This window comes from Pteropus vampyrus, unplaced genomic scaffold, assembly GCF_000151845.1.
Source record: "Pteropus vampyrus isolate Shadow unplaced genomic scaffold, Pvam_2.0 Scaffold348, whole genome shotgun sequence".
In the NCBI taxonomy this organism is placed as follows: Eukaryota; Metazoa; Chordata; class Mammalia; order Chiroptera; family Pteropodidae; genus Pteropus; species Pteropus vampyrus.
In genome coordinates, this window is record NW_011889129.1 from 2,659,448 (window position 1) to 2,677,431 (window position 17,984).

Genomic DNA, 17,984 nt, shown 5'->3' on the forward strand with positions numbered 1-17,984 from the left:
AGGAAGTTCTAAAGGGCTACCCACTAGTAGAGTCACCAGGTGGGGAACTATTTAGCCTGGCAGCTCTCAGAGGAGTAGATGGGCTTAGATAGGAGCTTTCACCCACTTACAGACTGAGCCTTTGATTGCTCTTGTCCTTGCTCATGCCCTACCTCCGAAAGGGGGAGTGTGAGTGACCCCCAAATGTCTCAGGACTTTAGCAAATGGTTCAGGGGTGCGGAAATCTGTATGGTGTGACTAGGTTCTGGTGGAGTGTGTGAAAAAGCTATCAGAAAGATCACTCAGTTTTGTCTTTCTAAGTCAGAGGTCTCTGAATAGGTGAGTAAAGATCCCGAGTCTGAGGTCTTTGGTTGATAAGGAGTGTTTTAGGGCCAGAATATAGAGAAGATTCTTGGACAAGATGTTGAGACCTGGGGAAATGGGAGATCTATGAGCTGAGGTCCTTGACCTTGGGTACGTGGTGAAAGGGGAAGTTCTGGGGTTGAAGGTTTTGAGCAGGGTACAAGACCCAAGTCCAAGGTCCCTGGGCAGAAGGCAGTAAGAGGGCCTGAAGTCCCTAGGTAGGTGAGGGAGAGGATCCTAGGCCAGCAGGTAAGACCATTTCCATCAGGTTAGCCTTACCTTTGGGGCTCTCTTAAGTTCACTTGGCAGTAGCATCTGGAAAGCTCGAAGGTGAAGCTAAAGCTAGAGAAGATCAGAATACAGTCTGGGCCAAAAAAGAAGCAAAGCCTAAGACTTTTCTACCTGCCTATGTGGCCATGGGACCTAATCCTCTCTTTTTCATCTCCCTACTACCCATCCATATTTCCAGCCCTGGCTCTATGCTTGCCTTCCCTCACCAGGGGATCCACTATTTGAACATAGACCCTAATTTCTATGCTATTCAACGACTGGACCACAGGACTACAGGGACCCAAGTCTTCTCCAATCTGCAAAGGCTACAGATCAGAGCCCCACCACTTCCTCTACATGTGGCCTGTAGGAAATTGGACCCCGTGTCCAGGCTGGGTCAATGTCCTTCCATGCCGACCCACACTAGGCCTGGCCCTGGCCACCTGTCATTGAGACTGTTACAGTGGCTTCCTAGTTGGTATCCCTGTCTTCTCCAATCTAACCTTGCTTACCCAGAATATTATAACAAGCAAATATGACCACGTTCAGCACCTACTTCAATATTCAGAGTAAAGACCAAATTTTCAACAAACACATCTGTTCCTTCATGACTGGCCCCACCTCTCTTTTCCAGTCTTCTCTCCAGTCACTTTTTTTTTCCCTCCAGTCACTCTTCTCCCACCCTCTGAAGAATATATTAATTTTGAACTACTCGTGGTTCCCTGAACTCACTAAACTTCCCAGCCCCATGCCTTATGCTTGGCATGCTTTCCACTCTCTTCTCTGCCTCGCCTAAACCTTTTAAGATACATTCAAGCCTCACCTCCCTGCCTAAGACTTCCCTACTCACCCCAACAGATTTAGTTGCCCCTTCTCTCGTTCTCCAACAGTTCTGGGTACATACCTCTAAAAAGGCATTTATCAAATTATGTTGTTTATATAAATTCCTCAAGAAGAGAGACCATGGTTATTTGTAGTTTTGTATCCTTAGCATGTATCATAGCACCAATGTAGATTCAATTATTATTGCACATGCAGGACCTGACTGGTCCCTGTGGCCCCGAGTGAGAAGGAATTAGGCTCTGGGCTTTAGGGATTCTCTGGCTTTCTTACCTTCTTCTCTTAGGCCAGACTCACTGGTTGATCCAGACCTGAAATTGATAGAAGTAGGTCAGCTAAATTTGAAGGAAGATGGGGCAGTGGTGGGGGTGGGGAAGCCACTGAACCAGGGCCATATTGGGAGTTAGGGTGGAAGGAATGGACATAACCGGTACTACCCAGAGACCCCTGATCCCCAAACCAGCAAAGAAAAGGAGGTGGGAAAGACTGAGTCAGTGAGGTTCTAGGGAAGGGATGGGTGGAAGGAGCTAGTGGGAGTTGTGGGGTGAGGTCAAAGGACTGAGGATTGATCCCCATGTTGAATATAGCCATCAGGGAACTTGTCCTTAGGAAGTGTTCCGATGTACCAGAATTTGGTTCTTTCTGACCTGTGTGGTCAGGAAAAGAGAGGGAGCTTCAGAGAGTGGGGAGGGGGCAGCTCTAGACACCCTAGCTCCTTAGGGAGCCACCCCAGGCTGGAATGCCTGACACCTTTACTGCCCTAGAGAAAATATCCTCCAAGTGGCTCCCCAGGTCCCCACTTAGTCTTCCTAGGCACAGGCTCCCCCTAGTGGTTCTTTTTGTCACAGCCAGCTTTACCTACTACTTTCAAACATGGACACACTTAACCGTTTCTTGATTAAGAATAGAGGAAGCCTCTAGAGGTGATAAATTAAGGTTTTCTGAGGGGCAAGAGAGGTGGAGGAGGAGGTCAGGGCAGATTTCAGGGAGCAAAATCATGAGGAGAGGAAGAGACCCTGGACTTGTACTAGGACAATATCATCCAAAAGAAAGGGGGCCTGAGCTGCCAGGATTTCTCTCCAGGGTTAGAACTCTGTCCCAGCTACCAGCCCGACCTGGATAATTTAATAGGAAGAAAGTTGTGGACCCATGCCTCCCGCAAAGGCAAAATGAGGTCCTATCTTATATGAATTTGAAATATAGGAATAAGATGTCAGGCCTTATTCAAAATCAGTAAAGTCTTACTTTACGTACAAAGTGTGAAATTGGTGGTACGACTCCCCTGAATAAACATTTTTTCAAAAATCACAATGTCAAGGTTAATGGACTGTGTGAACTATAAACTGTGCTTGCATTATTAGCACATGGATCCCTATTTCTGCTGGCAAACAAAAATTCATGTAGAAAGGGAGGCTGTGAGGTCTGGGCTGAGTGACCAGAGTCACTCATCAGTTGTGAATAGAGTCTTAGAGTGGTTTCTCCTCTAAGTCCCAGAACAAGGGCTTGGGGCCTGGCTCTGAAGATCTCTGCACAGGAGCAAAATAGGACAGGAGCAAGAATAAATGTGAGGACAGACAGAATCAGAGAGATGAGTCAGAGGATAGGGCTGGACCAGGAGAACAGAGAAGAAACAGAAAGATGGGAATGAGGAGAGGGGCCTGGAAGAGGGAGGGAAATTCATTCACTCTAGGGAGCAGAGGAGGCTCTAAGGTGTGAATGCTAGGTGGATGGAGGAAGGGGCAGACAGAGTCCCTTGGGGCCCCTCACCAGAATCATGGCCAAAGCTTAGAGCCAGTGGATCAGCTGGTCGAGACCTGATCTCCCAGAGGTTTCCATTATCTGGCAAACAAGGGAAAAGGGAAGGAGCTCTGAAGGGCTGGGGAAAGGAGAGTGAGGGGGTGGACTTATCTTCATCCTGGGCCTCCCTGAGCTAGAGGTTTTGGAGGAGTAGACCATCCAGGTCTTTCATAGGTTTTAGGCCCTCAGGCTTTGGCAGCCATTCAGATATCAAGGTGATGTGCAGTCTTCTCAAAGTCTCTATAATTTTTGTTTTGAACTGAGGAAAAGTGGGAGGGAGATGGACATTGCCCCAATCCTAACAACCCCAGGCAGGCTCTAGGAACAGCCTAGAGCCCCAAAACTAGGGACAGGGTTTTCCAAGCAGAGGTGGACAGAGCCCTGGTGCTGGGGTTGGGAAGGCTAAAGCAGGGTAATCACAATGGGGGAAAGGAAGGGAAGGCTGAGGGGAGGTCTAGGGGCAAAGGGGATCCGGAAATAGCCAGGTCAGTGTCTTGGATCATAGCAGAGGGAACACTGACCTGCATATCACTAAAGTCATTGTCCAGAGGGAAAATCAAGTGACCACTCATCACTGACTAGATTGGCTCATTGTTCTCATAGCCCCTGTTGGGATAGTGGCAGCTCAGTGTGGGAAGGGCATTTATTCAGAGCCTGGGGGAGAGGAGGGACACCTCAGTGACCCACTTCCCTCCACCACACTGGGCAGACCCCTAGTGGGTTCCCCAGGGAGTAGGTCTCCCCTGTGAATGTAGGGGAAGGGAAGGACCTAAAGTGGCCTTTACTGAGTATAAGGGAAAGACTGCTTCGGAAGAGGGGATGGGAATGGCTCCGGAGTAGAAAATTTGAAAGTGGATGGCCAGGAAGAATCAAATCAGAGAGAGTATCAGAAAGACAGAACACTGGTTGGATTTTCCGAATCTTTGTGGCTTCTCCAATAAAAAAATATAGTTTTTCCTTATAAAATGCACACCTTTCCAGGTGGCCCCAAAAGAGCTCTCTACTGAGACCTTGAAGGGATGTATTTTTTGTTCTAATGACAAGTTTAACTGGAGCTGGGAGTGGGCTCTTGACTCCATGTTTATCAGTTTTGTTGGCCTTCATCCCCTTAATTATCTTCTTACCTCGAAGAGCGCTTCCAGGCTTGGCATGAGGGAAAGCCAGCCAGGAAGAGAACCTGTGGTCAATCCATTTCTCCCCTGTGAATAGTTTCTTGGAAGCAGAACTTCAAGGGGTCATGTAGGTGGGGACAGCTGAGGACTCATCAAGAAAATGAGAGGGGAGCAATTCTCAGTCAGTTCCAAATCTACTCTGTCCTTCCCAGCTCTGTCCCCTAATTTCAATTTCCCATTACCAGCCTGCTAAGCACTGGTCATCCCTTCCCATTGCTCACAACTCCTGTACCCCATCTCTCAAAGTAATGGATTCGGAGCTTGTGTGTAATTAATGGTGAATCCACTAAGTCTACAGTGAATGGTGAATCCACTAAGTCTACAGTGAAATTCGTAGAAGTTGAATTCAGCAGATCTTCTGTATTGTAAACTCTGTTGACATCCCAGTATTCTCCAGCCGGGTATTCATATTATTCATGAATAATGTGGGGTATCCCCTCAGCTCCAGATCCTACTCCCCAGGGAAGACGGAATGGAGTAGGATCTGGAGCTGAGGGGATACCCCACTCCATAACTGCCACAATGTCTATGCCTCTTTGTCCACTTTTTCTGGGATATTATAGAGAGACTGAGTCCCCTAATGGTATTCCAAGTTTCTCTAACTCCAAATTCATGCAGCTGATTCTAGGAAAGGGGGAATTAGGAGTTGACCCTACTAGGACCTCTTCAGAATGAAATCCTTTAGCCTTTGTGTCTCTCCTAAAAATCTTTCCCTAAAGGAGCTGTTCCTGCGTGAAGCTGAGGAAATAATAGAGATGAGAATAACCAACCGGAAGATGCTCAGATGCAGCCATAAGGGAAACATGAATGGGTGCTCTGGTTGGTGTCTTCAGACAGGGCTAAGAGGACAGGAGGAAGAGCCAGGCTGCGGGCTGTCCTTTCATTCCACAGACAGGGCTGGCAGAAGTGTCCCAGGTTTCTGAAATTTCCAAACCTCCCCCGGACTAGTGACTTGGTAACATTGGGTCTTTCCCCCCATAATTATCACCTGTAAAACTTTGAAAGGAAAAGATACCATGTAATTGTCTTTAGGGAGATCTTAACAGGGGAGACAAAGAGGTGAGGGGACAGTTCGTGTCCCACTCAGCATCCAGTCTAGAGGCATGAGGAGCCCCAAAGATTAAATGGGTAGACAGTAAGCGGGCTGAGGCTCTTGCAGCTTATAGGAAGGAAGAAAGGAGGCCTAGGGGATTCCAAGTGCATGGCTTACATGGCTCCCAGATCAGGAAGAGAATCCCCAAAGTAGGAAAGAAAATAACCCAGCTGAATGGCTAGGCCCTTGAAAGAAAGGAGAAAGCAGGGCTTGGAAAGTTGCTTGGATTGGCAAAAGGGGGCTTAACCCTGGTGCCTTCCTTAGAATAATAAGACACCTCCCATCCTTGGGAACGCTCCCATTTTGTTGCTGACCATATGGGTTTCATTTTCAAAAAAGAATTTAACAATAATATCAGCTCATTGACATCTAGGAGCTGAAGGAAAAAAACAGGGTGGGCAAAGACTAGGACCCTGTGACTAGCTTGCCTCACCTGCTTCATGGAGACAGAAATTCTCTTCTTCTCCCCCTCCAAATCCTGGCATGAACTGGATACAATGCCCTCACATTGTTCTATAGGGAATAGTGGTCTGGATTCTGCCAATTTTGACTTTTCTCTGCCACCAACATTTGTGTGCCTGCTTCAGTTTAAATGCTCTTGGGGACCAGGCTGGGCATCGAGGTCTTCCCCATTATAAAGGGGCTTCTAAGTAGGAATAGATTTCTTCTCTCAGATTCATAAACTCTCCAAGTGTGGGCTTAGGTCTCACCCATCAAATTGGAGCCAACTGTAGTGAGCTGAATCATGGCACTCGAAAGATATGTCTACCTAGAACCTCAGAATGTGACCTTATTTGAAATAAGGGTCCTTGCAGATGTAATTAAAGTAATGCTCTCAAAAGGAGACCAAACTGGACTAGTAGGGGCCCTAAATCCAAGAAAGAGTATCCTTATAAGACAGAAATAGAGAAAACAGAAACACAGAAGGAGAAAGCCACATGAAGACAGAAGTACAGATTGGAGTAATGGGTTTACAAGCTAAAGAATTTAGATTGCTGCCAGCCACCAGAAACTAGGAAAGAGGCCTGGAATAGATTCTACCTCAGAGCATCCAGAACAAACCAACTCTGTAGACACCTTGATTTTGAACTTCTGGCCTCCAGAACTGTAGGAGAATCAATTTCTGTTGTTTTAAGTCACCAGGTTTGCAATAATTTCTTATAGCAACCCCAGAAAGCTAATATACACCCCAAGTATGAGGTCAGGTCTCCTTCATCAGGTCTCCCTAAGGATAGGGTATATATCTTGGATGAAGGCTATCTTTTCTGAGCCAGACTCAGGATGCCAGCAAAGGACCGAGGATCTTAGGAGGTAGTCTCATGCTGCCCAGGGTCTGAAGCTCTTGGTTTAGCTAGTCACGCTTCCTAGTGAGGTAGCTAAGACGCAAGATCCCCAATGCTCTGCAGAACCTTCTTCAAAGCTTTGGTTGCTAGGAGATGAGCCAAGAACAACAGGACCCAGACCCTAGTGTTGATAGCTAGAAGAGGACCTGGCTTTGACCTCAGCTCAGGAAGGCACTGTTCTACCAGACCAACCTAAGGCCACATCCTAGGGAAGCCTTGGATAACTTCCACCCGCCCCCAAACACACACACACACACACACACACACACACACACACGCACGCACACGCACCTCCCCCCACACACACACCACTGGAAGAGTATTTCACACTTCAAAGCACCTCTCTGTCAGTCACTTCATCTGATCCTCCTACTCTCTGAAGCCCTTAGAGCAGGGTTTTTGATATCCACATTGCAGATGAGAAAACTAAGCTGCCAACAGGCAAGCTGGATCCCTAGCTAGCTGGGACTATAAAGAAGTGAGAGAGCTGGGACTTAAAGGAGACAGGTCTACAAGCTTTAAGCCAGCACCCTTCCCCTTCCCCCATGGACCTGGGGAATGCCTCTGAGCTCTAAGATAGGACCCCCAGCCATGAGTGGACTGCCTTAGCAGCAGGATTTTAACATTGGACTTGGAGAAGACAGATGTATGAACAAAGGACCAAGAACACTGAAACTTATAAAGCAAAGGAGGTACATGTAAAACTACATCTTTCAATTTTAATTAGCCCCAACCCTTCAAGAAAGCCTGCCTGCCTACTCAGATCTAGGGCATTCCTCTATGTTTTCATGCATTCTGAACTGTTAGAAGTATAACTCGAGACTCACTGGATAAGAACTCAGAAGGATTTAATCCTGCCTTCACCATCCTTGTGTAACCTTGAATAACTTTCTAAACCACTCTGAGCCTAAATTTCCTTAGCCATAAAATAGGAAAGGCAATGGTATCTACCTTATAAGGTAGTTTTGAGGATTAAAAGGGAGAATGAATGTGGAAAAAATTACTTTTAAGTTGTCAAGTCTATACATATCACTTGGAGGGCGCTAATACGTAAGAACTTTAGAATCACTAAGGTCAGTTACTCTAACTCTATTTTACATTAGAGGAAACTGAGGCTCAGGTTAAATGACTGAGAAAAGTACAGAATTATATCATACAAAGGGGTTCTAAAGTCAATGAATAGATCAAAAATTGAATATAGTCAAAACATGAAAATTATTTAAGTCATCCATAAAGCAAAGCATAGAGAAGCTCTCAGTAGGTCCACCCCTGCTGCTTTGGAACCAAATGCTGTTTCAATGATTGAGCATCAGATCTGCAAGTCGGTTGGTTTGCTTTTAGGGTCCATGTTGTGTGAAGAATGCTTGAATCATTGAACTCGCACTCAGTGTAAGTAGGTTGTTTGGAATGGAAATGCTCTTTACTGATTGCACATAGCTGTACTGGCTCTAAGTTAAATGTGCCATTGATGCGGCTCCATTGTGGTTGAAGCAAGATTCAAACCTAATAGCTGTACCTCCTTCCAAGCATTAGTTCTTCCAATGTGGATGTCCTGACTATTGTCAGTGTGGGCCTGCTTTTTTTCTGAGCCTACTTTGGGTCGCCCACCCACAGCCACTCCGAAAGTCCATCCCTCTCACTCTCAATCTGCTCAAACAAAGACTCCAGTATTTTGATGCTGTGATATTGTGATTTATAATAAGAAATATACAGTTGGTCTTCATCGCCATTTCTGGCAGAGTCTCAAAAATCCTTGGCATTTCCTAAATGATAAGAAGGATAAACGTGTCTTTGATATTCATAACAAACTCCTTTTAACCACACCTGAGTTTATGTTAATGAAGTGACTGTTGGAAAGCACCTAAGGTTGGGGTTTGGTTGCCAAGGGAACCAACCATTTGATTAGAGAGTCAGACAGTGGGAACTTTCATTCCTATCCTCTTACCATCTTATAAAGAGAGAGGGCCTGGAGATTGAATCAGTCACCAATGGCTGGTGATTTAATCAACTGTGCCTATGTAATGAAGCCTCCATCAAAACCCAAAAGGACAGTGTTTGGAGAGCTTCTAGCATGTTGAACTAGAACTCATCCACATGCCAGGAGGATGGCAAATCCTAAACTCCGCGGGGACAGAAGCTCCTGTGTTTGGGGCCCTTCCAGACCTCACTCTATGTATCTCTTCATTTGGCTATTCATTCATATTCTTAAAAAGCAAAATTCAACTGAGTAAACTTAAAGATCTAATTGGCTTTATTCAACGATTCATGAATTAAGCAGCTTTCCACCCAGTGTGGAAAGGATCTCTGAGGAGCTGTACAAAATGGAAGGCTTTTATAAGCAGAAGGTGGGTGGGACAAGAAAGTCATAAACAAAAGAAAGGACTATTTCAGGCAAGGTTACTTTTCTTTGGGGGAAGGGGGGGTAGGGGGAGGTTCTATCACGTGGATTACCTCTCTAGTGCTGATAGGGTAATTCTAAATTGGTTAAAAATCACATTCCTGGGAGAGGCTGAAACTGCAATTAGGTTCGCTGATGTGGGACTTGGCACAAGTGACTCTATTTTGGACTTTTTGTTTCTTTCTAACAGTATCCTTTGATAGCCTTTGTAATAAACTGGTAATCTAGTAAGTAAATTGGTTTCCTGAGGTTTGTGAGCTGCTCTAGCAAATTAATTAAACTGAGGAGGGGTTCATGGGAATGTCCAATTTATAGACAGTTGGTCAGAAGCACAGGTAACAACCTGGACTCGCAATTGGCATCTAAAGTAGAGGGCATTCTTGTGGGATGGAACCCTTGTGGGAGCTGATGCTATTCTCCAGGTGGATAGTGTCAGGACTGAATTCAATTGTAGGACACACAGCTGGTATCAGAGAATTGCTTGGTGGTGTTACACACACACACACACACACACACACACACACACACACACACACACACACACAATGGAGATGGAGGGTAATCCATATGTTGATCCCCAAGCAAGGGCAGAAGTCTAGGGGAGACAGGAAAATAATGAACCACCGTGGCTCTCCACCCCTCCCAGTCCCACTGCAAGCTGTTTCTACCTCGTCTAGCAGGTTGGACTGGATTTTTCTGGTCTTCCATCCATAGATATTGCTTATATCCATGTCCTGGGAAGTAAAGGGAGGAGGGTCAAGATACAAGGAATAAGGGAAAGTTTGAGGGAAGGAGATTTCCTGCCTGGAAATGATCCCTAGGGAGAAGGGAGAGAGAAATGAAATTGGGTGAGCTGGAGTCAATCACCTGCAATCTTGATGCTTGGAATATGACACTCCCACTCCTGCAGGAGGTGTAACCCAAGCTCTCTGAGAGGCTGGGATTCTGGAGTGAGGGTGGGATCGGAGTCTGGCCCAGAAGGAAACTCTCCGGGTGGAGGGAGTATTAAGTCTCCTCCATGCCTGGAAGATGGACTTCAGGGAAGAGCGAAGGACGTACTTGTTATTTCTGAGGGAGTAGCCACTATAGGAAATGGCCTCATACAGCTGCTTATTGCTTATGAAACTGCAGATATTCCAGCTCCTGGGACACAAGGCAGTAGAGAGAGGGAAAGGGAACTCAGACCAAGTCAGAATGTGGAGAGAAGTCAAGAGAATCAGGAGAGGGGTTTGGGGTAGAGTACAGATAGAGGTGTGGAAATTAGGAGGGGATGGATTGAGGTGGGGGTTAGGAATGAGAGAGGAAAATGGAAGAGGGGTCAGGGGCAGATGAGAGGAGCCAGGGTATGGACAGTAGTTGGGTTTGGGGAATTCTGGGTAATGCAAGAGAAGGTTTTTGGAGGCATGGGGCCCAGAGAGTCAAATGGGGAGCAAGTTGCATAAGGTCACAGGTTAGGATGGGATCTCTCTGAGGAGACCAAAGGTGGCTCCTGGCCTGAGGGACTAGCTTTCAGACATGAAGGATGGGCACTGGATAGATGAAGGGCAACATACAGGAGGAGCATGGTCATGGCCAGTAAGAAGTAGATAGGCAAGTGGTGCTGGGAACTAGACTGATGGAACTAATTAGCCCCTGCAGAACTCACATGGGCAGCAATACAGGCTGAGGCCGGACAGTAAGAGCACCAGACCAAAGATGAGGCAAACGCCAGGCACCATTATGTAGTCAGCCTCATATGCCAAGACCTTGGAGGGGAGGAGGAGGGAATGTGGTCTTAGACTTCAGCCAGACATCCAAGTAGCTACTTACCCATCCTGCCTCATGTGTGCACAGGGCAAGGAGGGGCAATGGCAGAAGTGGACTGTGGAGGCCAGACCAGCACACAGAGTTCTGCTTATCTTCTTGTAGCTGTCCCACTGGTTGTCCTTGTTTTTTGTGCTCTCAAACAAGTCTAGGTCTAGGTGGGGGAGGAGGCAGTGATGAGGCAAAGTATACCCAATTAGCCAGCACCTATTGAGCAAGGAAGAGAGCCTCTTTCAGGCCCCTCCTCACACCATCCAGAGAGCATCCTAATATACTGACATGGGACAGGAGGGCTCTGATGGGGTGCTCCAGAGCTTCTCCGCTTTACTGCTAGACTGGCCTATTTGATTTGCAGTTTCCTGGTTCCTAATTCTCCCTTCCTCCACTCTAATCATCTGATGCATCCCACTTCAGGTTCCATCCATTTCCACTCCTGTGGGCAACCTCCTGGTGGTGAGCTGGCTAAAAGAGGGGAGGTGGAGGGACTATTTCCAGTCTGACAGGTAGCTGAAGACAGAGAAATCTCAGCCCCTGATCTCCCAGGGCCTCTGGGCATATCACAATAGCTGATCTTTATTGAAAGCTTACTCTGTTCTAGGCACTTTCTAAACTCTCTATATCAATTCATTCTCCTAACAACCCTATAACATCCCCATTTTAGAGATGAGGAAACAAGCTTAAATAACTTGTTCTGAGTTACCCACCTGTAAGTGGTTGGGCCAGGATTCAAAACAAGGGCGTCTATAGCAAGAGACCATGTTCCAAACCATTATGCTGTGATCATTCCAGGGATCCCCATTTTAGTTTACGGTATCAGCATCCTTTCAGTTCCTCCAGACCTCAACATCCGCTTTCATCCTTCCCACTCACTCCCCAGATTCAGTAAACTGCCAAATTATATCTATTCTCCTCCTTCTCTCCCCCGCCTCATCACAAATGCTTTAATTCAGGTCTTTATTACTTTCTACCAGGATTCTGTCTCGTTTATCATTAGTATTTGTCATTATAAAGGTAGCATGAGTACATTAAAGGAAATTTGAAAAATGGCAAAGAAAAAAATCCACCTAGAATTCAATCATCTTACCACCAATATTGTATTTTCTTCCCGTGTATTTTTTTCCCATGAGTAGGCTCCTTTACATAATTGTAGTCACTTTGTGTATTTTTTTATCCTTCTTTTTCAGTTAACATTTATCATAAGTGTTTTTTTTTCACATTTTTTAACCTCTTGGTAAACATTATTTTGATGGCTATGTAGCATTCCATTGTCAGGATGTCACATAGTTAACCAAGCTTTTCTCTTATCTATAACTTTAAGGTGTTTCCAAACTTTCTGTATTATGAGTAAAGCTATGATTCCCAGAAATGGAATTTCTGTTGTGCACATTAATATAAGTTGCTTTTCTGAGACATTAGTTTTCTCAAAGGGTACAAAATTCTAGTCTCTTCATATCCTTCCAGCATCAGGTAGAATCATTGAAAATCTTTGCCTCTTTGGTATGATCCTGTTTACATACATCAGAAACAGGCGAAACTAATCATGATGTTAAAAATCAGGACAGTAGTTATCTTGGAAGGAAAAAAGTGATTGGGAAGGGTCATGAGGAAGACTTCTGGAGTGCAGATAATGTTCTACTTCTTGATTTCAGCACTGGTTACAGAGTGTGCTCAGTTTTAGGAAATTAGTCAAGTTGTATATTTATAATATGTGTACTTTTCTGCATGTTATGCTTCAATACAAAGCTTACCAAGCACACCAAAAGCACAAGTGATAAAAGAAAAAACAGACAATTTGAATTTGATGAAAGCTTAAGACTTTGGTGCTCCAAAAGACACCTTCAAAAAAATGAAAAGACAACCCACAGAATGAGAGAAAATATTTGCAAATCATATATCTGGTAAAACACTAGTATCTAGAATATATAAATAACTATTAAAACTCAATAATAAAAAAGACGACTGAATTTAAAAATGGACAAAGGATCTGAATAGACATTTCTCCAGAGAAAATATACAAGTATCCAATAAGCACATGAAAAAATGCTCAACATTATTAGTCTTCAGGGAAATGCAAATCAAAACCACAATGAGATACCACTCCCCACACTCCAGGATGGCTATAATAAGACAGATAATAACAACTGTTGAGGAGGATATAGAGAAATGCAAAACGGTACAGCCACTTTGGATACAGTTTGGTAGTTGCTCAAAAGATTAAACATGGAGTTACCATAAGACCCAGCAATTCCATTCCTAAGTATATAGCCATGAGAAATCAAAATATGTGTCTCTACAAACATGTGTACATGAATGAATGTTCATAGCAGCCAAAAAGTGGAAACTCAAATGTCCATAAACTGATAAATGGATAAATAAAATGTAGTATATCCCTACAATGAAATATTATTTGGAAATAAAAAGAAATTAAATACTGGTACATACAATAACATGGATGAACTTGAAATTAATTGTCTTTTACCCATTTATCTACACCTCCCTTCAACGATCACAACCAATTTCAGCAAGAAGCCTTCCCAGATCTCTTTGGTCAAAACTAATTTCTCTCCCTATGGATCTATAGCACTTTGCCCATTTTAATCCTATTTCCATTTCCTGGTATGTACTTTTTACTCAGGGGGAGGGACCAGGTCTTAATTATGACCTGCCTTAGACCCTTCAGTGACAGCCATTATGTTTGGATGGAATTCAAAATCCTTGCCGACTCTGTGACCTTGGGCAAGTTGGTTGGCCTCTCTGGCCCTTAGTTTCCCCATTTCTGGCTTTTAGTGTTCTCCTATTAATGGGAGATAATAAGAGTACTCACATCACAGAGTTGTGGCCAGCTTTTAATGAGATGACTGATAGAAAGGATTTCTCACAACACCTGGTGTAGAATGAATGTTAACTGCTATAATCATCATCATCATCATCACCAACATCATCATCATCACCTTCAACACTATGGCATTGCCTCAGCCTCTTTCCTGCCACCATTTCCCTTTGATTACTAGGCTCAGAATCTACTGGTATTCTATTCTTCCAAGCTGCCAAGCACTTCCCAGCATGAGGACCTGTTTCTTCTACCTGAAATCCTCTTCCCCACGCTCTACCTGGCTAAGTCCTCCTTATTCTTCAAGTCTCAGCTGATACATCATCCCCTCAGGGAGGCCTTCCTTAACACATCATTTTAAATTAGGTCTCCCTTTACTTATCCTGGACTATTCAGTTGTATTATAAATTGTAATTATATATGTATGTGACTATTTGTTTACTGTTTCCCTGCCCAGCTGTATGTACTATATTGTCTTGTTCACTGTTCTAATTTAAAAAAAAAAAAAATCTTAAAATTAAAAAAATGTTTTTAGGAATACATATAGCTAAGATAAATACATAAAAATGAAAAAAGAATGATGGATACTTTGGGAGAGGATGGAGTGGGAATGGACCATTGATAGACTTGTTATTGCTAAGGTCCTAGCTTTCACGGTGTTTTCTTACGACAGTATTATAAATAAATAAACGTGTCTTGTGCATGAAACAATGAAGAATGTGTGAACCAAGGTTATGATTCAACTAATTCTGTGCACCTGACATCCATTAAGAAAAAGGGAGAGAATTATGCCTACCTCCTCCAGGTAGCCTTACTTGTTTGGGGGCAATGGGGAAAAGATTCTTATCCCCCAACCCTCTCTGGGACTTTTCTGTTGGAACTATCTCTAGATTCTCTTCCTGGAGAGCTGAGCTAGTGATACAGAGGTGGGGCAGCAGGAGGGATGGAATCCAGGGTTTAGCTACTTCAGGAAAAGGGTCCTGGAACTGGTGAGAAAATAGCTCCTTCCCAAGGCTGAAGTAGGGACGCAGAGATGTGGGTCAGCTTCCATTGCATTCAGCTTCCCCTACTCCCCAGGGTAAGAACTGCAGAATGTGTAGTCTCCCACCCATTTCCTGTTCTGCTTCATTGAAGAACTCAAGGTCGGGGTGGGGAGTCTCAGCAGCAGTTTATCCCAAGACAGAATTTGACTGGGCCCACAGGGTAGATAACTAGTCTATCTACTTTTTGAAAAAAAGGGGTTGGGAGGAGGCTCTAGGAGGGGATAGCTTAGAACTTTTCACTTCAGGGGATGGAGCTTGAGGTCAGATTGAACTGGGTCAGGCTGGCTAGGCTAGAGTCTTACCTTTGGGGAAAAGGGTTAGAGATTAGGCTAGAGTGGGCTAAGGGTATAAAAGGAGCTGAAGGTTGTGCTGGACTCGACTAGTAGTCCTAAAAAAGGAGCTGGGTCCAGGCTGTTTTGGGGTTCTGGGGGGTTTAGGTGCTGTGCCTCTGCAGTGGCGCCTGGCAGGGGCACAGTTGAGCAGAAACAAATCTCAGTATTGTGTTGGGACTTTGGACTGGGACCTCACCTGCATGTGGAAACAGAGGGCATAAGGAACTTAAAGGGTTTCTCCCTTCCCTCACCTCAGCAATTTCTCCTGACCAAAGACCTTCCCCAGAGGGGATGCTGGGGCGAACAGGGAGGAGCCAGATCTAGGGCTCCAGAGAAAGTCTCTAGCCACTATGTTTCCTGAATTCAAAAAGTGGGTCCCCCTGTCTCTCTGGCGCACTCCCTCCCCAAGCAGGGCAGAGTCCAAGCCTGGCAATTTACCTCTTTTCTTGACCCCCACCTCCTCCAAAACACACACACACACACACACACACACACACACACGCACGCACGCACGCACACACCATGTGAATCTGCAAATGCCCAGTCACACAACTGCTGCCCCAGTGACCCTGAAACCCAACATAATCGTACTGCCAACCCATGCATTCCACAATACACCCTCATTTCTGTATTTGTAGCTTCCCACTCACACTCAGAAGTCATGACTTCTCAGCCTTGTTCAGCACTGTATCCCTAGCACCTAGAGCTGGGCCTGGCACCTGGAGAGAGCTCAATGAATATTAGCTGAATGAATTCACCAAGACACACACCATAAACAAATGCATACACTAGCCCACATACATATCCATACATGTATATGCTCCCTTATATACACATATCCAAGCCCTCTCCCAGCTCAGCAGTCACATACATAACATATGCTGGCCAATCAAGAGAAAAGGCCAGATGTACACCTAGTGCCAGACACAAACACACTGCAGGTAAGTATTACCTAGCACTCCCAGAGTGAGTTGGTGGTAGTCATCGGATCAGCTTCTGCAGAGGAATGGTGTGTGTGTGTGTGTGTGTGTGTGTGTGTGTGTGTGTGTGTGTGTGTGTGTATGCACGCACAAATGCAGGCCTTGGGGTCTTGAGGCGCTAGGGCAATGAATAGGGCTGGCAGCAGGGCAGGGAAAGGTCACTGTGTGAATTGGAGACGGGGCAGGGTGGTCCATGCAGTGCTATCCTCTGGTTTCTTCCACCAGTTGGGAGGTGAGAGTAGAGGCTCAGGTCCACGAGGCCTTAATTCACATCCAGAGAGACCTTAGTGGGGGAATAAGTCTGAGGGCTCGGATTCCCCTGCCTGGGATAAATATGAGGGAGACTGGGTAGGGGGCTTTGTAGGTGCTAAAACCCCATACCCAATCCACAACAGGGCCTGTCTTGCCAATCTTCTTTAATGGTGGCGGGGAGGGGACTTGGGGGGAGTGACTACCTGGAAAACTGCCCTATTCCTCCTTCCATCTTTCTGTGGAGCTTCAGGCTGCCCCCTAGCAACAGTGCTTAGGCCTCCTCCTTCCTCCGTGTTTCCACCCAGTCAGCGAGTAGACAAACAATCCCTATACTCTCTGACTTCCCCACCCAGGAACCTAATACCAGGGCTCTTTCAGAGATCTCTGCTGGGCTGGTTGGCCTCCCTGGGTTAGGGGTGGGAATCTCACTGGCTGAGCCCTCCCAGACATTCTAACCACCCAAAGCTCCATTAATCCAAGCCCCCTCCTAGGCAAGGTCCCCTTTCCCCACCCATACAAGCCTATCTATCCCAGGAATCCAGCCTCGGGATGGCAGTGAGGAACAACAGTCTGGGGTGGGGTGGGTGGGGACCAGGAAGTCAACTTTTGAGGGAGATGGGCCAGGCTGGGACACAAGGAATAATACCAGAAGAATGAGAGGAAATGTGAGATGGGAGTGAAATCCACAAATCCAATTAATAGCTCCTCCCCAATAACTGGTCTTAGGACTACAGGAAGAAGGGGGAAAATATTGCCTTGGGCGGTGTCATTATTTGGCACCAATGACCAACCAAGACACAGTCAAACCAAAAAGTCTCTTTATTGATTGGTACCATACAGGACTCAAATGGCCAAAAAAAAAAAAAAAAAAAAAAAAAAAAAAGGGCATTGCAGTTGGGGTGGGACATCCATCTTCCCTACCCTTTCCCTCAGTTCCTGACATAATACCCTTCCAACAGTGGCAGCTGTAGTAGAGGAAATAGGGTGTGGGGACCCCAGAATCCAAAAGGAAGAGTGGGAAGAGAGGTGGTACTAACACTTCTGGAACTGGCCATGGGAAAAAGCAGAGAAGCCAGAGGAGAACCCAGACTCATGGGATCTTGCTCTTGGCCTCACCCTGGGCCAGGGACCTCCACATGTCCAACTGAAATATAGCTGAGGCTGCTGGCTGCCTCACCCTTCCTTCTATGAGGAAGGGGACTGGAAGGTATATTGGGAGATGAAGACCCTCCACTTCAGCTAGGGGACAGAGGCCAACTGCTCCCTGGTGATCGTAGAGCTGGGATACCTATCTCAGTGGCTCTTTCTCCTCTGTGGAGGGCAGGGGACTAGATATGCAATTTGAGGGGCTTGGGGAAGAGAGTACTGAAGTGAGTGAATGAACCCCTCCCCCAATCCATGCCTGCCCAACTGAGACAAAACAAAAAACACAGTGACAAACAAGGCAGCTCCCTTCCCTCCACACTCCCTAAGAGAGGGAGCCTTCCCC